Source organism: Cyanistes caeruleus, chromosome 11 (genome assembly GCF_971803275.1).
Source record: "Cyanistes caeruleus chromosome 11, bCyaCae1.hap1.1, whole genome shotgun sequence".
In the NCBI taxonomy this organism is placed as follows: domain Eukaryota; kingdom Metazoa; phylum Chordata; class Aves; order Passeriformes; family Paridae; genus Cyanistes; species Cyanistes caeruleus.
In genome coordinates, this window is record NC_141711.1 from 18748127 (window position 1) to 18774815 (window position 26689).

The 26689-nt window shown below is 41.9% G+C and overlaps 1 protein-coding gene across 10 annotated transcripts in view; it reads right to left on the reverse strand.

Annotated features, from left to right (window-relative positions):
- ATP2B2 (ATPase plasma membrane Ca2+ transporting 2) overlaps nucleotides 1-26689 on the reverse strand; it is a 393957-nt gene that overhangs the window by 222210 nt on the left and 145058 nt on the right. The window lies entirely within an intron of this gene.

Consider the following 26689-nt stretch of genomic DNA (forward strand, 5'->3'; position numbering starts at 1 on the left):
AACCGTACAGGAGGAACGGCGAAATATCCCTGTTTAACCTGATCTGGTCACATCAGCGTGTGCTGTAAAACCACACACACATGCCAGAGCAGCTCTCTGCCCTTCTCTTCCTCTTCCTTGCAGCCCTGCACTTGGGGGAATCACTGCATTTTATCTTCAGCCTCTCACCATCCATCCCGAGCTAGTATGTATCTGCTATTTTGAATTATTAGCACATACAGGATTCAGAAGTGTGAGAGGCTTTTCCAATGGAACACCGTGTTATGGCGGTGCAAAACAAACACAAATATCAAAAATAAGACAGAGACATCAGTCCTCTGAAAAGCAGAACATTTTTCTGTGTAATAGTTTATTTTGTCAAAGGAAACTGTGATCAGTACATGTGCCATGTCCAAACTACAACTTCCCTACCTCAAACCATTCAATCCTGAGAGTGACTGAGCACAAGAAAATACAAAATACCTTTTTTTTTTTTTTTTGGTGAAGAATGTGTAAAACAGTACAGATAAAAGTTGGGATGTGTTCTGTAGCATCCTAGGACAGCAGTGGCTCACGGCTTGCCTGTGCCTTGGCCAGGGTGGGCAGGAGCACACCTCCCTGAGCAATAATAGGAGTAGCTGTGCTGATGCTCTGTCATCCTGCCTTACTCGCTGCTCAGAATATCAATTCAGCCAGTTAAACCAAAAGTCTGCACTGCACCAAAATGGAAGCTATTTAAAAAAAAAAAAAAAAATAAAAAAAAAAGTGCTGGGATCATTGATCAGGAGTTTTATCTATGCTGATCAATTTTTTCTTAACGAAGTAAAATGTAAATCAGGACTAGGATCAATGCAGAATTTTCTCATGTGAGACTGCCTTTGTCATTAGGAAGCTACAGGCAATTACATGCATGCCAGGACACCAGATGCAGTGACTTTGGGTTATATTAAGCAGAGAGACGTGTCCCCTTTTCAGAACAAGTTTTCAGTACAAACTGCAGCTGTGAGGAGTTTGCAGTGCAGCTCAAACTGAATCCTAGCCCTGAACAAAGCAGTGCTCGAGTTAAATGTCTTGTGCTGAGGTCCCAGACCCATAAATGTTGGTGACCTCTACTGCTCTGCCAGAAAAGCAGGAAGATACTGAGACATCTGCAATTATCTGACATTCTTTTTTATTTTTGGTAGAAATTTTAAAGATAATTTGAAAAGTGATAGAAGGCTGATTGACACAGTACTGAAATACATTAAAGAAGACTTTTTTCTTGCACTGTCTTTCCTGAAAGAAAAGAGGAATAGCTTAAAGAGATTCAACATAGCATAAAATCTTGTTCTGTTGCCAGTTTGATGAGTGCTGCTCTCAAAGACTTTCTGTCATACTACAGAAACTTCAAGCCAGAGACAGAATCATAAGGTCTATATCAGAAAAAATCTCTAATTCTTGTTTTTAATTAACAGGATAGGCAAGGGAATAAGAGGGGAAGAAAAATAACAACAGAAAAAAAATTATATGTTCAAAAGGGAAGGAAAAGCTTAGTTTGAACATTTCATTATACACCAAATCCAACCAGCTCTGCAGATGAATATTCCCAGTGCTCACTCACCGCAGGCCTCTGGAGCACCAGAGCACGTTGGGGAGATGGACAAGCCAGGAAGATTTCTGGAGGTTTGTTTGGAACCTGCTCACAGGGTTGTGTTGGTTCTACCTCCCCCACACCACCCTGCAGCCAAGGCCAAACATTAATGCTGATCTCCATCCTAGAGGATGCAGATCCTGGAGTTCCCAAGCCTTGGATTCGTGCACCACGCTGGAGCCTGCCTTGGGTGCGCGTCAAGGAGCTCGGAACAAAGAGGCAACCTTGTGTTTGTCCTCATTTAAAGCTCCCAAGTGAAAACTCTTCAGAAATGGCCCAAACCTGAGCTCCAGCACTGCTGAGACAGGGCCAGGAGTTGTTCTCTGGTTCCAGGCTGACACCTGCTCACTGCCCTCAAAGCTACAAGACCACAATCCCAGGGAATACCTGCTACCCACAGCAGGTACCCTCCAACCAGAGCTAAAAAATAACAATTCCACCCTCAGAAATGGGCCAGCCAGTGAACAGCACCCCTAGGAATACTCTGAGCTCAGAATTTAAAGGGTTGGGGAGTTTATTATTATTACTTCTTGGACACAACTGGGAAAATATTAACATTTTCCAACCTGGCTTCCAGCACATGCAGCTCAAAATGGCTGCAGCGTTGGCTGGTGCTCTTTTGAGGTATTCCATCATCAAATTTAATAGCAAAGCCCTGCAAACAAGACACCATCTGAAATGAGGGTTTGTCAGCACATCTTCATGCCTATTAAAGCATCCAGCAGCATGTTATTTAGCTCTGACAGAAAAACAATTTAACACCTTAACTTGGGGGCAAGGAGCGGAAATGGAGCAGAAAAATGGAATGGAAAATAGAAAGATGCTCTTTGGGACTAAGTTTAAAAAACACGACAACGCTTACGGGATACAGAAGGAAGGAGACTTCAGCTGTTGAGCTTGAACTGCAACTTGACAAAACCCTTTGCCCAGGAAAACTTCAACTGGCTATTTATACTCGGAGGCAAAAAAGCCTGCCTAATTTCTTTGGAGAAAATTTTAATTCCATATGTGCTGGTGATAGACATCACAAGCACATTTCAAGGTCTTTATGAGATAATTAATGACAGGAAACACAGGAACATAATTTTAATTCTTCTTTCAGGATCTTGGGGACCAAGACCTCCTTTCCAGTGAGGTTGTCCAATCAGAGCAACGGCACTGGAAAGCAGCAGCAGATTTCTAATATTTTCCTAATCACAACCCAGATAATTAAACTAGAACAGCAGACTGGCAGCCTCTCGTATTTTTAAACCTCATTTGCTGCGTTTTTAAAACCAAGAGTTAAATCTGTTTCCAGATTCGGTGTCTCTCCAGTGTGGGAATGCAGAGCAGTAACATTTCTGCAAGGAAACAGCTTGCGCTCCCAAACTGCGCAAACATGTTGTTATCCTGGGAAGCAACACGACCTAATAAAAGGAGGAGTGGAGGAGAGGGACCTCAGAACAGTCACAGTCAAGGACTTGCCCCGCTGTTTCCTGACTGGGAGATGTTAGTAGGTCACTTGATCCCACTGTGCTTCAATTTCCCTAACTATAAAATCAGTGTATTCCCGAGTTTAAATTGCAGCGCTTTGGAGCTGGTTCCTTGGTTAACCCTTCCCTGCCCTTGGGGGAAGCTGTTGGGCACACCTGGATGTGCTGGGGGAAGTTCTGGAGCTAATCCAGGCACAGGGCTTGGATTGAGAGAGCCCCAGAGCTCCTGTCCAAGCCCAGCCATTCACTGTGTGATTTAAACTCGGAAACTCGCCGTTGCCGTGAACTCTTTATTTTATCTGCCACATTTATTTTCCTTTACAAAGTGCCACTTGCTCTGACTGATAAATTATTGCAGTTCCAATCAGCTCACTTCCTTGACCAGCATCCCAACTTTCTCAATATCTGAAAGGAAAACTACCAGCCAGCCAGATCTGCAGTTCCCCTTCTCCTTCAATCTCTGCTATCTGAAATCTCCAAATATCCCACTTTTTCTTTTTTCACCATCTAAAAGCCATTCCCACAAAGAACAGATGCCTGTGAGGCTGTCCCACCATTGCTGTCGCCTCCTTGCCGCAGGTTTAAAGCTCATAAAACAAAACCAGGCTCCCAGGATCACCCAAGCAGGAAGAAAAGTCATTAGGCTCTTCCAACAACAAGAGAAAAAAAAAAAACAAAAACTAAGAAGCATTAATTAGCCTGAGCTTCCCAGTAAAGCTTAAGTAAACCTGGCTCACTGCCACAGCCTCAGCACAGCAATGACAGAGAAGCATCTTAGCAGCCTCCTCCAAAGGGATCTGCCCCGGCCACAGTGAGGACCTGCAACACCTGACACAGCTAAACCTGAATCCCCTGCTGAAATCAGCTTCTCAACAGCCTAAAAATACAAAACCTGTGTGGTACCAGCATCCAACCCTCTTTTTGGTTTAAAAGCATCTCACATGTAGATGAGAGGAAATATTTGTTGGCACTCAGAACAAATCTTTGACCAACAGAGTGGTCAGACAAGAGCTTTGAAGAGCAACCTTGTGAGGGTGCCACAACTTCTTGGAACTGTGGATAGGCAGCAAAGGAATCCCCCCATCATCCCATAAATGGGCATTTAAACCCCATAAACTTGTTCTCAGAACAGAATTTGTGCCAACTGCCTTCCAGCATTAATCTGTTTACTTAACATGATACAGTGGTCCTGGGAGGGAGATCCAAGTCCTTTGTGGTTTCCACCACAGGAATTCCCTCCCCTGCATTCTGGAAGGGAATGTAACTCTCCCCCTGCAGTCTCATATCCCTGAGATAGAGATGTAGAGATTTCTAATCTCATGGAGATTAGAAATTTAATGCAAAATCATTTAAACTCAAATGATAGGATTGTAAAATTTAAAGGGGTCACATCAGCTCATACCAAACCGCAGATTTCAGACAGTCTGACTTTGAAGAATATTTGGAAATCAGGGTGAAACTTTGCACAAGTAGGTGGGTTACATGGGCTCAGCCCTCTATTACATCAAAACTATTCTCCCAGAAAAAAAAAAACAAACGGAGTTTGGAATCAGAATTTTGGTTCAGTACCTTCTTCTGATACCACTGATGCCAAACACTAACACAGCGTTCTAAAAGTTGTTTTTCCTTCTTATTTGCTAAACTCCTGTACAGGAGACCACTTATCTTCCATTTGCAAAGAATATCCTAAGCAGGATGTGTTTGGAGGAGCCATGGAATTGTGTAGGACTGTGGCATGGATATGAACCTCAAGTACCCTCTCTACACAACCAGGTCACACCATGACCTTGGACTGCACCTTAAAAAAGAAACCCACCTTTGTTCTCTTTAAACTGCTCAACTGTTTCAGTCAGATTTCAGATTAGACAGTGAGAAATAATAGCAGAAAATTAAATTACAAAAATGGACTGTTATTAATATTATTAAGGAAATGCATGCTCCTTTGAGAACTTAAAGCTTTCATTCTTCAATATATGGACTTTTCCTGCATACCTGCATCTCCTGACCGTAAATCTCATTAGCTGACACAGTGGCCTTTTTATCAAATGCCTCTGAATGGAGGCTTGGAACAGCCTTATTTATTACTCTAATAAAGGCAAATTATTAAAAACATAAAGGGAAACAACTGAGGGACAAGGTTCAATCACTCTCAGCAATTTGAATGGGAGAACAGAATTTTCACAAACGTTGAAAAAAGGACTTTTGATATCTCAGCAAACAACCCAACCCTGATGCAGGTAATTAATCACCTGCAGTGTTGGTCTCCTGTTGAGGAGAGGGTTTTCCCAATATAATGAGATAAAAGGCTATGTTTAGCTTAGTGGGCAAAGCAATCTGACCTGTTAAGCTTTGCTAAGCCGTGGCTATCTGTGCCCTGCTGATCACCCTGCCTGCGGAACGTGCGCACACGGGCGGCGCCCAGGGCGGCCTGGAGCCCCATCCTGGGAAACCTCCCTGGAGCCACCTCCTTGGAGGGTGTCCCCAGAGCCCAGAGCTCCATTCTGGGAATTTCAGGGCTATCCCAGAGCCACCTCCTTGGCAGGGTGTCCCCAGAGCCCAGAGCCCCATCCTGGGAATCTCAAGGCTATCCCAGAGCCACCTCCTCAGCAGGATGTCCCATCCCAGGGCCACCTCCTTGGAGGGTGTCCCCACAGCCCAGAGCTCCATCCTGGGAATTTCAGGGCCATCCCAGAGCCACCTCCTTGGAGGGTGTCCCCACAGCCCAGAGCTCCATCCTGGGAATTTCAGGGCCATCCCAGAGCCACCTCCTTGGGAGCGTGTCCCATCCCAGAGACACCTCCTTGGAAACTGTCCCCACAGCCCAGAGCTCCATCCTGGGAGTCTCAGGGCCATCCCAGAGCCACCTCCTCAGCAGGTTGTCCCCACAGCCCAGCACCAGGGGCTCTCCTCACTGCAGGAGGGCCACAAAGCTGCACAGCTCTTGGTGCTCCTCTGAGAGGAGGAGGAACTGGAGCTGGCCCGTCACACAAACCACTGAGAACCCCGGATGTTCTTCCCTGTGCCACAAAGCTCACTTTGTGCTGCTGATGTCACCACCCAGGCTGGCACTGCCACCCCGCTCCTGTGGGAACTCAGACTGCTCCCAGAGCCTTGGAAGGGCTCACTGGTGCTGGCTGGAACATTCCAGTACAGCCCAAAAGGTTTCACACCGCTCCTGTCCTTCCCTGCGTGGCAGCATTTGACAGAATGGCTCCACTTCAGCCAAAACAAACAAAAAATGTGTGAACAACAATAAATCAGTCCTTTCAATCCCACTGGAACATCTGGGAATAGCTCTCACAAAAGCCAGTCCAAGGGTTCAAGCAACTATAGAGTCAAACCTGACCTGAAATAATCACAATGGCTTTTAGAGTTTAATTTGCATTTGTGAGATTAGTTTAGTTTGTGGCTCTTAGATATAAAGATTCTCCTATAAGAACTCAGAATTTGTATTCAGAATTAAATCTAGATTTGAAATAAATGTTCAAATTCTTCGGCAAAGAATGAATTTTACAATAAGAAAGCTTCAAGAATTATTGCTATCTATAATTTGCTTAGAGATGTAACATATAATTTGCACAAAAATACTTATCCACATTATTAAATATTAAACTAAATACAAGACCCAAAGTTATTGTAATAAATATAGCCAGTATAGGAAATAAAAATGCACACTAAATGAAAATTAGGTGGGTGTCAGGCTTGGCTTCCAGACTGAGCCATGTCCTGAAAATCCACAAGTTGTTCCTTAACACCAGATGAAACCCTGTGAAACAATAGTTCTGAAAATTTTGCAAAAATATCAGAACTTTTTGAAGCAACTGAGTTTAGGGCTTGCCAAAGCATTATTGTAGAGTAAAAGAGTCTGTCCAGTGCAGGAGAGTGAACACATGAGTGAAAATGTTATTGGAGAAAAAACCCCACCAATATCTAGTCTAGAATCATCTCATATCCAAACAAAATTGACACATTTTATAATATCTCCCTTAGCTAAATAACCCTTCAAACTGTCCATTGTTTTAAAACTGTCCTTCACCAACAGCACTCATGTGCTGCAGATTCCTCACTAAGAGGAAAGGTTCCTTTCCTTCAGGAAGAGTTTTAAAAAAAAATAATAAAGGAAAAAACCCAAACCAAATTAAAAAAAAAAAAAACCTTCATTCTGTTTGGTCAGAAATGTGTCAAGAAAGGATTTAGGGGCAAAGAATACATGGTAGTACTTCTATCCCACAAAAAGGAGCCAGGAAATACAAGAACCAAAAGACCAAGAGGAAGGAACCCAAAGCAGTCACCACTTCATAGAATCACAGAATATCCTGGGAGGGACCCACAAGGAGCCTTGAGCCCAACTCCTGGCCTTGGTTGGGCCACAGCCAGGTTTAACCTACCAGAGAGCACAGCCTGGGAGGTTTGAATGATATCCTGATTACATTTTGAGTGATTTATTGACTGCATTTTTACCTCCCTTTCTTCAGAGCCAGAATTGTTCTTTCCTGCACCAGCAACAATTTTTTTCAGGCACTGAGAACAGGACGTGGCATTGTGCAGGGGAAATAAAAGTCTGATTATTTATTTCACTGCAGGTCATTTGTCAGCTCACATCCCAAATCCAGCCAAATTCCCCTCCACAGAGCTACAGGGACCACCGGGAAGAGCTCCAGGGCCAGCAGACAGATTCCAGAGCCCAGAACTCAAGGCCTCATCCAGAACTTCTCCATCTGGATGACCAACATCACCATCCCCCTTTTTTCCAGGGCTAGCTCACAGACATGATCTCTTAGCAAGGTTTTTGCTCCAAATAAATCTTTTGGATGTCTTAATGCCCAGTAATAAACTGATAGATTATAGTGATAAAAATCCCAACAGCCTCCTCCTGTCTGAGGCTGGCAGAAACCACCCCTCCTCCTTGCCCTCACCTGATCAACCACAGGCATCCTGATCTCCATAAACAGACATGATGGGTGAAAATAATTTTTTTAAAAAAAAAAACAACAAAACCAAAGTAAGTAATTTACTAGTAAATAAACACTGAAGCCTCGCTGGGAGGTTGAGAAAATAAATCTGTGAAGTTTGCTTTAATCACTCCAAAAAAGGGAAGATAAGAGGGAGAGTTTGAAGTGCTTGTAAACCAGTAAAAGCCGGGAGAGCATCAATTTCTTCTTTTTTTTGCCTCTTTAAAGTGTTACAAGGTGGTTATGCATGGGCTGATAATTTAATACCATTAAGAATTCATCTGCTATTTCAGCTCAGTAATTTTGAAAAGTGTCCAGCACCATCAGATAAGTAGAATTTCTACTTTAATCCACATTTCTTCTTGGAATCCCCATATTTGGAAGGATTCCTTAATTTCTTTATACAAATAGCCTTTTCTTCTTTAACACAGCACTGTCCTACAAAGATCCACTTCATACCTCTGTTACATATCTTGGAGTTTTGCTCTCTAAGTCAGACACTCCAGTCTCTAAAAACATACAGCTTTTATTTTCCAAAGGCCAAGGAAAAGAAGATAATCAGTAATGCATATACTTGTGTACATATATAATATATACAGGGAAATTCCTAACCTTGAAGGGAATGGTGTAGTAAGACCCATATTTCTTGAACACTGATGTCAGCTCTCAAAGATGTTCCTTGACCTTGAGGATAAAAATAAATTGTGCAGCCCTGCATCGTGTCCTCGGCTTAGTTCACTAAAGACATCTAAATGTTCTGTGCTTACATACCATAAAACAGTTAAACACAGATATTCCATATTAATTATATTTAATACTCCTAACTTCGATTTGTGGAGAGGAAAATTGGGTTTCCCAGGAGCTGCTGCAGCTTCCAAACATCCTCTAATTCACAGGCACCAGAGATGCTCACAGTGTTATATTTAGATAAAGTAGTGATGAGAACCCTCAGCACATTATTCGCAAAATTAAATCCCACTGAGGTTTTTTTTTTCCTCTTGCCATTTCATTAATTCCAGCTCAGGAGCAACAATGGAAGATCATAATACATGTAAGAGATAAAATAATAAAATATATAACAAAACACTGTACGGAATCCTATGTTTTCTACTTTTAAAATAATGGAATTTTTGGTAACTCCTGTGCCTGGGAGAGAAGATTCACAGAGCAGCATCCCCAGACTGCTGAAATGATGTCTGCTAGCATTAATTCTCTAAAGAAACATCTGAATGCCAAGCTCACCTACCCTTTAGAAAGGCAACAGCTTCTCAGGGAAACATTTCAGAGAAGCTGCCAGCCTTCCGTTCGCTGTTTTCCAGAAATCCTGGGGTCCCCCTTAGGGAATGATGTCCTTGGTGCCCCCAGCACTGGCACAGCCCAGGTGGCACCTGAAGGGTCCCTGCTGGTGCTGCCTTGGGCACCCCCAGAGCCGTGTCTGGGCTGCTCCTCCCGGAGCCTGAGCCCTCCAGAGCCAGGTACAGCACCTTCGGTTCCCAGAGGCAATTTCCCTCTCTGGGAAGGAAACTGAGCATGCATTCCCTGGCCTGGCTGGGAAACAATTCACACTGCTGGACACAGCCACAGCTCTGTTAATTAATGAGGTACAGAGCCCTGCAGGTGTCCAAGGAAATTGGTCCCAAGAGAAAAAGGTGTCCCTTGGTTGTCACAAAGACCCTTTTATAGCTAAACAAGTGTTCTGTTCATAGACAAAACCCTAAAACACCGATCCCACAGCACACCTGTAGCCACCCCCTCACTAATGTCACCTGAAGTCGTGCCACTGACACCAGCAGAGCCCTCCCCAGAGTCCAGGAGAGCTTCATACCAACAAAAAAGCCTGATCATTTGTTAGCAGGGGAACTAAAAAGAACCATTTCCTTTATCTATCCTCTAAAATAGCTGGGAAAGAATCTTTGGGATGCCTCTTCTTCCTCCCTACAGGACTACGAAAAAAACATCTGACAAAACAGAACTTTATTTTACATCATTTGCTTTCTCTCAGTCCAAACAAATTAAATATAAATATATATATAAATATATATAATTATAGATATAAATATAGATATAAATATAGATATATATAGATATATATAGATATAGATATAGATATAGATATAGATATAGATGATATAGATATAGATATAGATATAGATATAGATATAGATATAGATATAGATATAGATATAGATATAGATATAGATATAGATATAAATATAGATATATATAGATATATATAGATATATATAGATATACATAGATAGATATAGATATAGATATAGATATAGATATATAGATATAGATATAGATATAGATATAAATATAAATATAGATATAAATATAAATATAAATATAAATATAAATATAAATATAAATATAAATATAAATATAAATATAAATATAAATATAAATATAAATATAAATAATTATGCAGAAATTAAGTCGATCACATCATTAAGAACAGAAATTAATTTTTCTTAGAGGGTATAATTTTGATGGGTGTAAAAGGAGGTACTTCTAAACCAGCTGAGGAAAGAAACTCAATGAATGCCCTGGAAGGAAGGATGGCCAAGATTTATGAAGGACCATCTAAAATCCTTCAATATGGTATTTAAGGAACCCACTGGAAAAGGATGAATTACATGAATCAGAGATATAACAGCATTAAAGAGTCTACACCAGGATATTTAATTTATACAAGTTTTGGATCCTGTGTTTCCTGGAAGGCAAAAATAATAAATGCTGAAATCGCTGTCTGTAAAGAACAAGATTACGTCACTTGTAAGAAAATTGGCTTCTTTTCTTCTGGTTTATGAGCAAACCTAAACACATGGTTTATTTGGGCACCATGAATAGGGAAAGTGATTGCACTGGTGTTCCAGCAGTGAAAGACTCTGGGTGTGTTTGCAGAATCAGCACGAGAGCAGCAAGGATTTCAGTCTCTAGGAAGGGAATGTTTAACCAGCACAAAGGCAATGAACATTATTCTGGCACATTTTTCTACCCCTCACAGAACCAATCCAAGTAATTATTTTAAAACACCATTAGTGACTTGTGCATCCAGCAAAAGGAACTAAAAAATTTGCTGCTGGACACGCCAAAACCAGCATTCAGTTAAGTCTAAGTAATGAAGATTTACAAAGACGTAGTGATAACCTTAAAAAGCTCTGGAATTTTATTTTTTTAAGGATTGAAACCTCAAGATTTGAAAGCAAACTTAGACATTTAATTTCCAAACCAGCGGCCCATCTTTTATAAATATGGCACCTAATGAAATCAAGCATCAACTTCAGTTTACACTGAGCAAATGTTGTGATATTGAGTACTTCTCTGGGGATAATGTAACAGTGAGATTCAGATCCTTTATCCCTTCCTCTGTCACCCCGTGCTGTGGCTGTAAATATCCGATCCCACGTTTACAGGCTCGAACATGATCCCTGCGGAGATCTCGCTCAGGTCTCCTACACACGCCTTACATAAAGCCTTGCCTCTCCAGCACCACACAATCAGCTCAAGCTCCACCAGGCTCCAGGGATGTATATTTAGCTGGAAAAGAATGAGAGTTAGCATAGCTTATGTTTGGTTATATCATCCTGGAAAATCCTGGAGCGAAGAGCTGAGCAATTTGTCTGTGCTGAGCTGCACGCTGCCCCAGTTCTGCGATCGGTTCTCAGGCCAGACACTTAAAAACCAAGTCTGAGACCTCTGCAGGCTTCTCCTCACCTCTGGTGGCACTGCCTGGCACCAAGGTCTGGGCCAGCACCTTCAATTCCCTGCCCAGCTCCACTCCTCCTACTTTAAGATACTTAGTGGGAATGCCACCTGGAGTAAAGCGCTTCCTCTCCCTGCAGCTGAACAATTAACTGAGGCTCTTCTGAGTGCTAAACTTGCATAACAACTGGGAATTCTTCCTGGAGGAGGGGTTCACTCTGCCCAGCAGCTGGGGTGGGGGGACAGGGGCTGCTTGCTCTGCCAGTGTCCCCACGTGGGTACCACAGACCCTCTGCGGCTGCAGCAAACTCAGCCAAAGCCACAAACAAGCCCGTGATGACAGAAGAGATTTCAAATAGAGGGTGACCATGCTGCAACAGGATTAGCTCAGGGCTAGGAAGATCCAGGCTTAATTTCAACATCCATCTCAAATTCTCCCTGTAACCTTGACCAAGTGATTTAATTTCACCGTGTCCGCTTCCTAAATATATCCACGATAGATCATCTCCCAAATGTGCAGCGAGGACAAACAGAAGATTGCTAAATACTCAGATAAACTCTCAGTATTGAGGGCCTTCCATAGGCAGATAGAATTTACTGGGTAAATACAAAATAAATATTAAGTAGCCAAATCTCTGGGGAATTTATTGCACTCTATTACATTGCAGCAAAAATTCAGAGGAGTAAATTCAATATTCCATGTTTTACTGAACAGAGCTGAGGAGGACTACAGACTTTTTCCTCTGAGCTCTTAAAAGTATTGAATACTTTCTCTTATTTTCAGGGATTAGAAATTTTTTAAAACTGTTCAGAGAATCTTTCTCCTAGTTTTTAACCTACATAAATTCTGGTTAAATTGACATTGACTTATCAAGCAAAAAAGTCAACACAAGACTGAGGTCTGAAGGAATCCCAGCCCCAGCTCTTCTGGCTGATCTCAGGAAGCAGCTCCTCTTTTTCTGGCTTACCTTCCACATCCCATATTCTTTGCTTTTTGCATTAAAATCATCTCTACTGATTTAATTGCATTTCCAGATCTCTTCAGGTATAAAACCGAATTACTGCTTCCTCAGCTTTCAACTGGGATATCTTATAAAAACCCCAAACCAAACAACCAAAACCTGGCACTCTTCAGAACACACGACACCTTTTTGTGTAACACAGATGTAAAGCTTCTCTATGCACTGAACAAGACCTGGAGCAGCTCCTCCAAGCCCCACATCCAGAATGATTTAGGTTGGAAAAGACCTTTAAGAGCAGCACTTCCTGAATGCCATAAAACCCTCCACTATTAGGGTTTTTCTGCTAATAGTGCCTGTCTCTGTCTTCTGTGAGCTCCTAGTAACAAACACTATCAGAAGAGTTTATCCATCTGCCCAATGTTGGAACCTGAAAAACAGCAGCAATGCTGCCAGCCCTTCTTTCTGCAGGGAAGAACTTCCAAACTTCCTTTGCTTATCCATGAGCACTGGCAGAGGTTCCTCTCCCTCCACACCTCCAGAAGCATTCCCTGTTTGCTCCACAAACCCCAAATCCCACAGCAACGCCTGCATTTCTGCCCCAGGGCTCGCTGGCCTGTCTGGGGGAGCTGCCCAGGACCAAGAGCCTCCCTAGCAGCAAGATCCAGCAGGATAAAGGGGGAAAACAGGGATCCTGCTGCAGGACAGCACCAAAGCAGGCCAAGCCACCAGGCAGAGGCACAGCCAGCACGCAGCCACCAACTTGCATCAGCAGTGCCACAGCTGGAAAACCTCTGCTCCAAAACCATGAAATCCTCCAGAAAAAGGGAGTGGGACAAATCTATTAAACATTCTGACATGGTAATTCCATGGAAAAGGCTGAAATGCCATTGCCCAGACTGCTGGTGTCACTGTGCTTCTCCACAGAATTTGAACCCGCAGTCTAAGGAACACAGCCTTTTATTTATTAGGATGAATTATCCAAACATAACATCTCACAGTCTTGGCTGCAGGAGCCTGCTTAAAGCAGGCCTAGACAGAAGCAGAGAATCTTAATCCCAGTCCTTTGCTTCAAAGGAATGCTAAAGTGCTCAAGAAACAACTGGAAATGGCACTCAGAGCCGTGGTCTGGCTGACAAGGTGGTGGTCAAAGTTTGGACTTGAAGGTCTTTTCAAACCTTAACGATCCTGTGATTCTAAACTGGATGCAAAAACAGCGTAAAATCTTTCAGAACTACTTCAGTGCACACTTCAGCAGGAAGATCCAGACTGAGTGCTTAGCTAGAATGGCTGGAAATAAAAAAAAAAATTAAGAGATGGGGAAAAAAATGCTCCTCCTCCTGCTCCCTGCACTTTCCCAGTGTCCTATTTCCCAAAAGCTCGTTCTGTTTTCTCTCTTTCACCTCTGTAAATACAGTTGAAATCAAAGAACTCTGCTATTCTTCCTGTTGGACAAAAGCAGGCATTACTGTTACAGGTGTGTTTTGCTTGGAATGTTTTTATTCGCTTTTTTCCACTGTGATCCATTCTTTCTCATTCTGGGTATCCTCACTGCACGCACAGGTAGTGTCCAAGAGACTATCAACTGTGCAATAAGTAAATGGAATTTTTCCTCCTTTTTTTTGCCAGTCTTGCCTGGTAAAGGACACCAAATTCCTCCCTCTGTAAGAGAGGTGTGAGTGGTTCTTGCCAGGTGACTGGCAAAAAATTGATAAGGGCCCACCCAAACCTTCTCACAGGTGTAGGTGTATCACAGAAACCAGGAAGAAAAACAGAAAAAAAGAAAAAAAAAATCATTCAATGGTTCAAGGTCCCCTTTGATTAGGATTTGGGTTTATTGTTACTTTGATTCAAGTTTTGTTTCCCTTCCCTATCCCAGAGGGAGGAAATACCTGGGTTTCCTTGCCTGGGTTTCCTTACCTGTGTTTCCTTGCCTGCCTCTCTCGCAGCACCTGTTTCCCTAAGGAAGCCCCCAGGGTGTGCAGAGAGGGTATGGAAGGCTCAAAGCCCCTCTGTGCTCAGCCCTTCCCAAAGCTCAGCCCTTCCCAAAGCTCAGCCCAGCCTGCCAAAGCTCAGCCCAGCCTGCCAAAGCTCCTGACGTCAGGTGAAATTAGGTCAGCACAAAAGCGCTGCTGAGGAGGAATCACATCCTGTATCTCATTTCTCTCCTTGAAGCAGCAACCAAATCAGGGCATTATTTTCCATCTCCCATCCTGGATGGCTGCGGTAATTTGGATTTTCTTCTCCTTAGCTGAGCAAGCGTGAGGGAGGAGGAGGAGGAGGAGGAGGAGAAGGTACTAATCTCTTTAGAAAGCAGCATTTGACTCCCAGTGTGTAGGTGATAATGAGCACTTCTAGGGAGCTGACATAATACTGAGCATTTTTTACAGGAGGAAACTTTGCTGTGAGAGGAGCCAAGGTCCACTGAAGAGATTAATTCATGATTTCTCTTCTCACACAGTAAAAAAAAAAAAGCCCAAATACGATTAACTAAAGTGATTCTACAGTTGTTCAAACATCCACAGTGAGAAATGACAGTGGTACCTCAGCCCACTCAGGTGCCTGGAAAAGAAGCTACAGTTCACCTTAATTAATTCTCCAGAAAGAATGAAAATGTCACCTTTTTGATTAAAACCAGAAGGAAATGCACATTTCTCCATGCAGAAAGAAAAACAAAACGAACAAAAAAAAAAAAAACAAACACCAAAAAGACAAAAAAAAAAAAAAAACTAAAACAAAAGAGACCCAACTCAATTAAGTGTGGCAAGTAGCAAATAAACAGGAAGCAAATTTAAAATTAATCAGAAGATGAACATTCCCCAGCTCCCCACACATCTCTTTCCGACATAATTAAGCTAAAACTCCCTCCTTACAGAGGGAAAGAAAGATGCAATGGCTTTATTTACATATCAACAATTATTCAGCTGTAAACAGAACTCACACACAGGAGTTAATGGAGAAATCATCAACACAGCTATCGACTACATTTAGATCTCCTCTTCAGATGCCAGGTAGCAATTTCAGACTCCTTCACCTCGGGAATTCTTAAATATTCCCCTCTTTATCTGGACTCACCTGTGCCACTCCTATTTTGAATACTCCAAAGACTGTCTCAGGTTGGAGTTTGGGGATTTTTGCCTCTACCAAAGCATATTTGCACAAAGAGCGTCTGAGCCATAGGACAGAACTAAAAATTAACCAGGCACATGTAACTTTATAGAGCCATAAAGTGCCACCAACGGCACGGAGATACTGCCTGAACCATGGCCTCTTTGGAAATCCACAAATGTTTGCTGGAGAGTTGGACATGTCTCGCCACAGCAAATCTCAGTTTACCACTAAAAATCCCCATGCAAGACTTGTTTTGAGGCAAAATTTCCACCTACTCCTGCACATTTTCCTGCCCCATTGCTGCTTTTGCCCCAGACACTGGCCTCCATTCCCTACTCCCAACCTGAACATCTAAGTTTTCATTGTACAATTGTGTTATTTGGCACATGAAGAATGAGGTTAAGTGGTAAATTATTGCCTTATCTTTGCGAGATGAATTAGGCCTAGACACAAAGGTGCCGAAGGTAATTATCACATTAGATGAGGCCAGAATCACAAAGTTAACTCTGCACAGCTCTGCCATGTGGAGCTGAGAGTTTGCTCCTTCTCTGGAGTCTCTGTACACACAGATTTCTCACTCAGAGGTGACAAATAAACCTCTACATAATAATCCAAATTAATGTCACTGTGAGAGCCGCACTGCTCCCTTATCCAAGAACAATCTCACAATAGAAAAACTGTTACTTTTTGTTTTATTTCATCTTTCTGCTTGGATACGGATTCCACAGGTTCTTTTCCACGCTCTGGGACTATACAAACCATGCAATGTTTCAGTTTGGAGGTTAAGCTTCTCTTAGAAGCAGAATGGAGCACAGCTAAGCAGATCCAGGAGCTGCCTCCTGCCAGAGACCTGTGCCACATCCTCCTCCTCCGAGCGCCTCTCCCTGCTCCCAGTGTGGGGCTGGAGCTTGTTCTCACCTCAGAGACATTCACTTCAGAGACCTGGATTTACAGAAATTTCATTTCTGTCTTCCTGAAGCTCAGCATTTGCTTTGTTTCTGCTTTTTTTTCCCTTCCCAAGCTATCTCTCTGCAGGGTTAACTGCAGCAAAGTGATACTCAAGGAGAAGGGAATGGGATTCTTTTTCTGCCTTTATCAACAAATATTCCTTCATGGATCTTAATTTCAACTCCTACTCCACTGGGCCATTATCACTGCCCAAGCAAAGCATGCTGGTTTTTCATCAGCTCCAGGAATAAAAAAATCCCAACTGGAAGCCAACTGGTGCAACAGCTCAAATGCAATTTTAAGTTCACAGAGACACACAGGTTTGGGTTTTGCTTTCTGCACTAGTGACTCCTCTTAGAAAAAAACAAAGAAAAAAAATAAAAGGTGAGAGAAGTTATGAAGAGCTGAAGCTCTTCCTTTTAATGAAAATGTAGCTGAAAGTGCATTAACCACGTAACATTCATTGGGTATTAATCCCAATGCTAAAACTGCCTGTGATCTTATGGAATGTCTGCTGTCCCTGGGAAGGGACAGGAAGGGGAATGTAGCAGAACTGTTATATTAAGGAGATTCAACAGAATCAGCTCCATCCTAGTTTTTAAAGAATGAAACTCTTCTCTAAGTGCTTTTCCTTCAGGTCCAGAGCTTTAGGTGTTGGATAGGCTGTTCCCACCATGGGCTCCTCGAAGCTTCAGCAAGACTTGGATCAGCTCAAAGGCAGGAGCCAGAGCAGGGCAGGACTGGCCCATGGAGGTGGAACCAAAAATGCCAATCCCCAGTTTTCCACCAGCTGAAGCTGTGATGCAGCCACATCTCAACGCCACCAAACCTCACAAAGTTCAGTAATTCCCTTCCACAAGAAGGTGATTTTGCCATGGATGATGATTCCTCACTGACCACAAAGTGTCTCTGATTTCAAGCTGTTAAACCCAACTGAAGTGTCCCAGTGGAGAACATCTCTCTGTGGTGTGCATATTCTCTGTGCAAAATCCAACATAAATCACTTCTGCTCAGAAACTCTGAGCTGTGCACAAAAAGAGAATTTTCTGTGTCCCTCAGAAGTTACAGCCTCTTTCTGCAGTTATTTCTCACAGCTTTTCACTAATATTCCCCACAATAGCAAATAGAATATGCACGGGCATGGTCACAACTGCAAAGTTAATCTTTAATGAAGTTATGTGCTCCCAGTTATTAATATATTCCACTCAGCATCTTCTGTCCCATGCATTCATAACGACCATATGGATCAGTTAAAAACAAACAAACCAGCCCCAACCAAAACAGGTTGGCTGCAAACTCCAGAGTGGTTTTCATCAGGTTGGTGAAAATGGTTACAAATTTCCCTAAATTCCATTCTAAAAAATCCCATTTTAAAACCTCCACGTTAATCACTGTGAGATTTGTGGCACATTTTGGGTGGGTCGTGCTGTAAGAATCGTGTGAGTGCTGCTTCATTGTGCCACTGAACAGATTGGAGGCAAAGGATTTGCAGGAGGGACTTAAGAGCAGGAAAAAGAAAAAAAAAAAAAAAGGATGAGTTTTCAAAGCCTCTCCTGTGTTTCAGTTTGGGTTGGTCAAAGTGAAACTGCTGTAATGTATTAAAGAATATTATATTTTGTGTACACATATTGTAAAAGAGCAGACTGAGTAGCAGCCTGCACGAATTGCCAGACACTGGAATTAATCTGTCATCTTGCAAGGTCACTATCACCAGGGAGCAGCTCTGGCAACATGATGGGTGATGGAAAGGCAGAGTGAGTAACTAAATCAATGACTCAATATTGCTCTCTAGGAAATGATATTTTGGGTTGGATGATACTCTGCTGTGAGATATCTCTTCAGCAGGGAACAAGGTCAGGAATAATATTGCACTAACCAGGAGCAAATAAAGATGGAGATCTGGCATTGTAGATGGAAAAAAATCACTAAAATGTTTTTCCTACATCACTCACTAATTATTACTCATAATTAAAGTTTATAAATATTTCTTCATACCACATCCCTCTGAGTCCAAATCTTTTCCAGTATGCATCTTCCATTCTAAAAATATTTTCTGTTTTACCACTCAGCCGTCAGCTGAATCCTTCCCTTAATCCCTTCCAGGTATAAAATTAAAATCAAAAGGAAAAATGCAATTTCTACAAAGCCCCAAGAGCCCTTCTGAAATGTGCTGTGCTGACATGTGGATTTCCAAACCACATTAGGACATTTTTGACCTTTTGCACTTTCAGATCAGTTGCAGTAAAGATATTGGGTGTTTTGCAATAGGAGCTCTCCCCAGGAGAGTTTGCAGAAAGAATTGCTTCTAGGAAAATTTCCTTCTTTTTCAGAATATGAGTGAAAGGACTACTTTAGAAATAGGTAAAAATCAAAAAAATGGAATTTTAGCGACCTATGAGGAGCTTTTAAATCCTGAATGGCAGAATTACTCCAGATATATAAATGATATTATGGTGAATAATGTCTTGTCTATCAAAATTCACACAACCAGACAACTCCAGCACCAAACAACTCCCAGTCTAATGTATACCACCACAACCTTTTAAGTTCATTTGACAAACAATTAGAAAATTAACAGAATAATCCCAGGGAATGTACTTAGGATATGGAAAGAATCATTAAGGTCTCATGGCAGAGTAATTTTTCTTCATTTTGAGTTGCTTTGGTTCTCTGTCCTCAATTTGAAGGGGAATTAACAGGTGTGATGTTTAATGAAGTTCTATAAATACTGTGGATTGCCTCAGAACTCCATGGGACTGGCATTGTGAAATTACTGGCAAGAATTCCTTGGATTTATTAAAGCCTTATTAGGAGAACACTTTTCTTTTACATCAATCCAGGACTTCTGTGGTAATATCTCAGGTACTGGTGGTAAAGCTGAGCACAAAGTTGCTCCTCAATGACCAGTCCCTGCTTTCCACACAGAAAAGCTTAATCCCTGTGCACCCAAATTCTGAAGAGCTCAAACTTCCTTTTATCCAGGTAGAAATCATCACTCAGAGGGAAGGAACACACCAAGAACGTGTCAGGCATTCTCACAGTGCAGACAAGACAAACTTATTCCACTCCCTCTTGGTTCACCTTTCAATATTTTGTCAGAATACAGATTTCCCACACCAAACATGCCCCAAATGGAAGGAGAGCTGTGAATAAAACTGGAACATAAGAAGTACAAAAGGAAATACTTCTGACAGGATTTCTGCACAGACTTGGAATCCCATCTGCTCACAAAACAAGTGAATATTCATCACTGACTGGTCAAACTGGGCAAGTGTAACACCACAGGACTTTTGTCTGGGTTAAGTTACAGCTACAGCCTATAAACTAAGAAAAAAAAACACATTTCCAGCCTATAAACAACAACAACAACAAACAAACAAACAAAAAAAAAAACCCAAAAAAAAACCGCACAAAACCAAAAAAAAAACACTGCAGAGAGATGAAATAAAACCCTTAAACTATATTATTCACAGCTTGGATGAAAAGTATGATTAAGATTGTATTTCTATACATGATTTCTTCCTGCACTGAGAAATATGGATTATTTCTCATTAATCAACAAGGAACCAAGCCCAGTGTAACAGAAGTTTCATTAAATTCACTGCTCGTTCAAAGCTGCAATAAAACTTTGTCCAATAGTCCACTGCATTTTGATTGTATATGAGCAAAAGTGCATTTTGTTTCTGTACTCATATAAATATTGCCACAGTTTGCTCATAACACTGAATTTTACACACCACAGAACAGACTGGCAGCAGATTCAAGCCAATAGCCACAGCCACGAAAATGACACCACTGTTACCCAGTGCAAAAGTTTTTGGTGGTTTTTTTTTTTAAATCCCATTTTATAAAACATCTGACTCCTCTCTTTGGAAAGTGACCTTCTCTGGTTATCTTTTACAGCTCTAATCACAGACATGTGCTCTCCCTTCCTTCTCCTTCCTTCCCAACCAGTGACAAACAACCCCAAACCCCTTCTGGGAGCTGATCCTTCTGCCTCAATGTGTGAGAACATCAGCAGAGCTTCCCTCCTGCCTTGCTGCAGTTTTAGTTTCATTTGAGCTGGTTTGGCTGATTTTCCCTTCAGGCTCTGCAAACATCTGTGCCTTCAAGGCAAGTGTGACTTTGGATACTGCCCACAGGATTTCCTCCATTTCCCACTGCTCCTCGCTCCTGGGATCCTGCCTTGGTTTTTCCCTGCTGTGTTTTTAAAGCATGTTCTTCCCAAAGAGATCCCAATGACAGTCTCCTGCTCAAGTGTTATGGATTTTCATTGAAATTGCTAGGTGGAGGAGGGATATAAACTCCCATTTTCCCATCCATTTCATGTGAAGCTGCATCCAAGATGATGTGAGTACCCCCAAAATAGCTGCTCAAAATGAATCATTCAAACCAGTTTCAGGCTCCTAACAGACAAGGACTGAGCCACCATCACAAGAACTTAAAATGTTGTATAATGAGAGAGTGTTTTGTGAGCACAACAAGCATTTTGTAAGCAAAGTAAAAAATAAAAATCTAAATTATGTGCTTTTAAAATTTGTAGTATTAGAAAATTTTCTGCTTTACTCCAATTTGACCACAGAAATAACAAAAGTCTCATCACATACAAAATATATGGAAAATTGAATAACACCATCACAAGGGTCAAGGTCTCTCCAGCAAAATCAAAGGATTCAAATGAGCCTCCAGATGGGAAACAACTGAAGCTTTTCACAGGTTTAAATCTTGCTGTACCTTGGGGCTGCTGCTGAACTCCAGCAGTGCATGTATGAGCAGACACACCAACACCCCTGTGTATTCATACACACACAGCTGAAAAAAAAATAAAAATCCAGTGCTTTAAAGCCCTTTTTATATTCTCAATATTCAAAGTGTAATTATGATTTGGAGGGTTTCTGTTTCTGCCATTTTTCTTTCAGGAACAGATTGCAATAAAATTATTTTTTCAGGTTCTCCTTTTTTAAATTTTACTCTTTACCCATCCATATCTTACCAAAATTAATTTGAACTCCATGTAGACAAGATAGAAAACTCTCTGATCCTTAATAATCTCGTGTTTGAACTCTTGCAGCCTCCTCCTTCAGCCTTTGCAATCCCAATTTGCTATCCTTTAGTCTGAAACACTGAAACAGTTGGGCTGGGTCTGTAATTTGATTGCCTCAGGTTGATTTTTTTCCCTCTTCTTTTCCCTTCTTTCCTTCCATCAGAGGACCCTGCCATGGGCTGTTGAGCTGGAGCACTCACCCTTTGTTCTGACAAGACCCCCCTGGCTGCCCATTTACCAGATTTCCCAAAAATCATGGCCTGGTCTGATCTGTTCACACAAAGTAGCAAAACCCTGCAAAACCCACCAGCCAACCTCTCCCACGAATCCCTGAATCATCTCTACAAAGAACCCACTCCTGATGGTTCCAAACTCTGCTTCAGATGCCTCTTCTGATCCAAAAAGTCTGAAAAAGAAGTTTTCTTGTTAAACTCTCACTGTAAAGGAAGAACCTGCTGCTAGTTCTCCTCAGAAACTGTACATTGCTAATTTTCAAGGATGTTACTTGATGGGATTTAGGAAAAATTAAAAGAAGCTTATGAGAAAATGAGGATTCAGCTGCTCCCCGAGTCTCACATTCTCCATGGCCATGTCATTCCCACACTGAGGGGAAAAATGCCTGCACACTAAAAAAAAAGAAAAGAGTTTGGGATGGACGCTTATTTCATTTCCATTTTGGTGCTCTTTCTCCAACACCACTGACAGAGTCATTCACAGGGGACAAACACCTGCTCCAGCAGGACTGGGCACTCTGGGAACCTGTGGGATGATGGGGAAAGGAGGGGTTCCTCAGCAGTGAGGTTTGGGGGAAAAAACCCCAAATCCAACCAATAACAACAACAGAAACCAACACTAAACAAAACCCAGAGGAAACAACCAAACCATCCAAAAGGCCACCAGCCAGAGCAGCCCAGGTGGTGACAGAATACCTGGGAAAAGTGGTCACAGGGACACCCACTGGAGTCATCCTCACAGCTGTTCCAGGGATCATTTCATGACCAGGCTTTTAGTGCTCTCCTGTCTAACACAAATTTCTAAAGACAAACACAGACTCATCTCCCTCCAAGCTGGAATTTATATCCAGGGGCTTGGTAAGGTTAGAAAGTGCAAGGATATAAATACCAATAAGGATTGTAAGAAATGATTCTTCCCTTTTTCCCCTCAGCATTCCCCCTGGGCAGTGCTTTCCCAGCAGGATCAGCTGGATCATTGCATCCCAGACAGCGGCAGCGGCTTCACCTACGGCGCCACTTCAGCTCCGCTGCAGAGCTCGCAGCAGCTGCTCCAGCAGAGCTCAGCACAAAGAAACAAAACCCTTCCTTCCCTCTCCTCCTACAGTGTTTAAGCCACACATCTGCATTTGCCAAGCCCTCTTTTTGATGCTGGAAATTTACATTTGCCTTCATATACACACACGCTCCTTTTATCACACTCTGATAAACTCGGTTTTTATCCTCATCACAGATGATGCTGGTGGGGAGATGAAACTACCTGCTACAGAGGAGAAGCTGGGCAGCTGTTCCTGCAAGAAAAAGTGTGGCTTTTTTAAACTGAGCCCATAAAAACCCATTTAATGGACAAAAGCAAGATCCATGCTTGCATTTATCAAGCCAGGAGTTCGTGTAATTTATGCTCTCTTCTTTTGGGGTCTGGGAAGAAGGATTCACAGCACATCATTCCCAGAAGATTTTATAGTCAGTGGCAAATCTGTTAAATGTTGTCATTTATAAAGAGATATTTAGAATTATGACTAATTTTAAAACAGAGGTGTAAAGTTGCTGCAGATAAGATTAAGAAAATGTTCACCAAATTCTGACTACAAAGTTATGATCTCTGCTATATTCCAGCCCAGTTCAGGTAAAATACTGATCCCAGCCTTGGCATTTCCAGTGCTCTTTCACTTTAAGGAAAGGTGGGGAGAAAGGGGGGAGAAAGGACCACAAATCCCAAATAAACCCTACAAAACCCAGCCTTCTGCCACATCTCTCACACTGGATTTAGCACCAGTTCAGGTCAGTGCTGGTACCAGAACTGGCACTAAATGATCTGGGCCAACAGAAGCTGGAAGCAGCACTTTTCATATCTATCAGATAATCAAGTTTTGCAGGACAAGTGATGATGATGTGTACAAATTCCATAGCAGCTAATCAAAGACAAAACTTGAGGAAGCAGCAAAAAGCTCATAATGAAGAAATATATTCCACCACAGGTGGCAGGAAATTGTAGCTACTGATAACAAGTGTTATGGGGCTCTGGCAAAGAAAGAAAATCAGCATTAGCATGAAGGCAAAGTAGTGATAGCACCAATAAAAAAAAAAAGCCTCAGAGCACTCTCCAGAAATCTATCGTGAGAATCAAGTGAGAAGTAATAAATTTGCATTTTCTGTAAGACCTTGCATTTAAACATATTCTTAAATACTTTGTGAGTTTCAGGAGCTGGCTGCAGACCATGTGTTGCTTGAGTACATAAAAAGTAAAGCATCACTTCACTGAACACTGAAGCACCAACATCTGCAGGGAGAGATTATGGGGAAAATCTAAAAGGAGATTCAGGAACAAGTTGCTCAATCCATCCAAATGGTGCAAAAGATGGAGAAGCCAAAGAATTCAAAACCTGTGCCTTGGAATGTGACAGGGCCAAGTAAGGGACAAAGCAGGAGCCTGAAGTCAGGGCCAAGGTGGTGGTGGGCAGTCCCATCCTGGAGAAGTCACAAACTCCTCTCCAGCTGCATTTGAAGGAATCTCCAGCTCAGGGAAAGCCATGCAGGAAGGTCAGTGGATCACAGAACCCAGCAAAAGCTGGGCAGCATCACATACCCATTCAGGATAGGTATTAATATCCCTGGCTTAGACCAATTCTCCAGGGGGAAAATGGATTGTGATGGGAAGTGACTGGCTCAGCACACTGAAAGCAGAGAATTCACCCACAGTGCTGCTGTAGGAGAAGACAATTGCTGAAGTCAAGGGAATTCTAACAGCCATGACCAAGAGCAGGCAAAACACAGACATTAAAGCTGCTGAACAGGATCTGTGAGCTCAGTGTACATTCTAATAAAGACCAGATGAGAAAGGAACTTTTTTGTCTAAAAGGAGCTCAGGCTGAGCTCAGCAAGGAGCTGCACTTGCAGAGTGAACTGGAAAAAAGAGGAAAGAGCACTAAAGTCAAGGAGAGATTTTCCAGCACCCAGGAAAGCAATAAAATCAGCTGGGGAGGAAAAAAAAAATCCCCTATCCAGACTCTGCAGTTCAGTTTCTCCCTTAAAAAGGGAAATTTAACACAGAAATGCCAGAGAAAGTGGAAGAATCAGCAAAGCAAGCTCAGGTGGGGTCATGTAAGGAAAAATTCACTTTTCCATGGGATCAAAAGGAAATGTTTCTCTCTGCCTTTCAGGGGTGAATTTGTAAGATGTAGAATGCTCTGAGTATCAAGCAAGGCTTGGCACATATCCCCTTGAAATAGAGTGTGAATAAAGACAAATGTTAACACGCTCCTTTGTGAGATTTGGTTTCTATGTATTAGCATTTGAATTGTGCTCAGCCCTCTGTGTGTGTCACATTAAGAAAATTCCCATTTCTGTGCTCTGCTTTAGGAGAAACCAGCAGAGATCTGGGCTCCAGGAAGAGCCAGAAGCCAGTAAAAATCGGGCAGAACACCTACAAACCCGGTACCATCAAAGAGCCAGCCAAGGAGAAGCCTAAAGCAGCAAACAGCACACAAGAATTTCCCTCGGTGGGAGGCAGCTCTTAATCGATCATGAGCAATTTATTGATATTACCAAGGATTGCTCCAAAGTCAGGAGGAATTTCTCGTTCACAGCTGCTCCCTGGAGCACTTTGTCTTTCCTCAGAGAGGGAAATGTGTCCAACAGCACCTGCAAGGAGCTCCCATTGTTCCTACAGAAGTGGCCAGCTCTGAAATTCTGAAAAATGCCTCTTTTCAAAAAATTACTGAGCAACACCCCAGGGAAACACTCAGAACGTTCAATTAACCACTTCCTGCCAATCCTCAAAGCAGCTCTTTTGGTGACAGTGAAGCTAATCCACTTGGGAAGGAAGTGGATTCCTGAAGCAGGAAAAAGAAATATCCCCAACATGCAAAACTAAAATGTATTTTAAAAAAACAAAAGCATATAATAAAATGAATATTATAAAAATACTTTCGTTGTTACTATGAGCTGTTATCTTTTGAGTGATAGTCAATATTTCGAAAGATTTTTAAATCAGGAAAGTGTATCAAAAGTAGTAAGAAAGAAAAAAAAAATTATGACAGTAATTAGTAATAGAGTATTAAAATGTGATTTAAGAAATAAAATCTTTCAATCATGTCTAATGTGCAAGAAAATTCCATAGAAACTTTACTTCCTGGACATGGCAGGAATTATCCTGCCTGGCTCCCACAGCCACACAGAAGTCAAACCAGGGCCAGTCATTTATATTCATTTATAAACTGATATAAATTAAGCACATTTCCTCCTGTCCCTCAAGCAGGCACTGAAATCCCACCTGACGCTTCCTCCCCAATATTATTCAATTCCTTGGAATCCTGGGGAGCACAAATACTCTGTTCTCTCTGCCAGAGAGGAAAAGGAAAACCAGCGCCTGACACAGAGGGGTTTTGCCATTTTTAACAGCCAGGTCACACCAAGACAGGTGAGAATTGCTTAAATCCCAAGGTAACACTCATTAATTAGAAAATTAATTGACATAACTTCATTTTAATCCATCCAAAGGATGATTTGAAACAAACACACAATACAGAATTCAGCAGGAATAGGTTCCATATTTTTTTTGGTTTTTTTGGGTATTTTTTTAATCCTGATTTTATCCCATTAAGATTCCATTAATCTTTTTGCCCTTGTGTTTCCACCTCGTATTTTAATCTACTG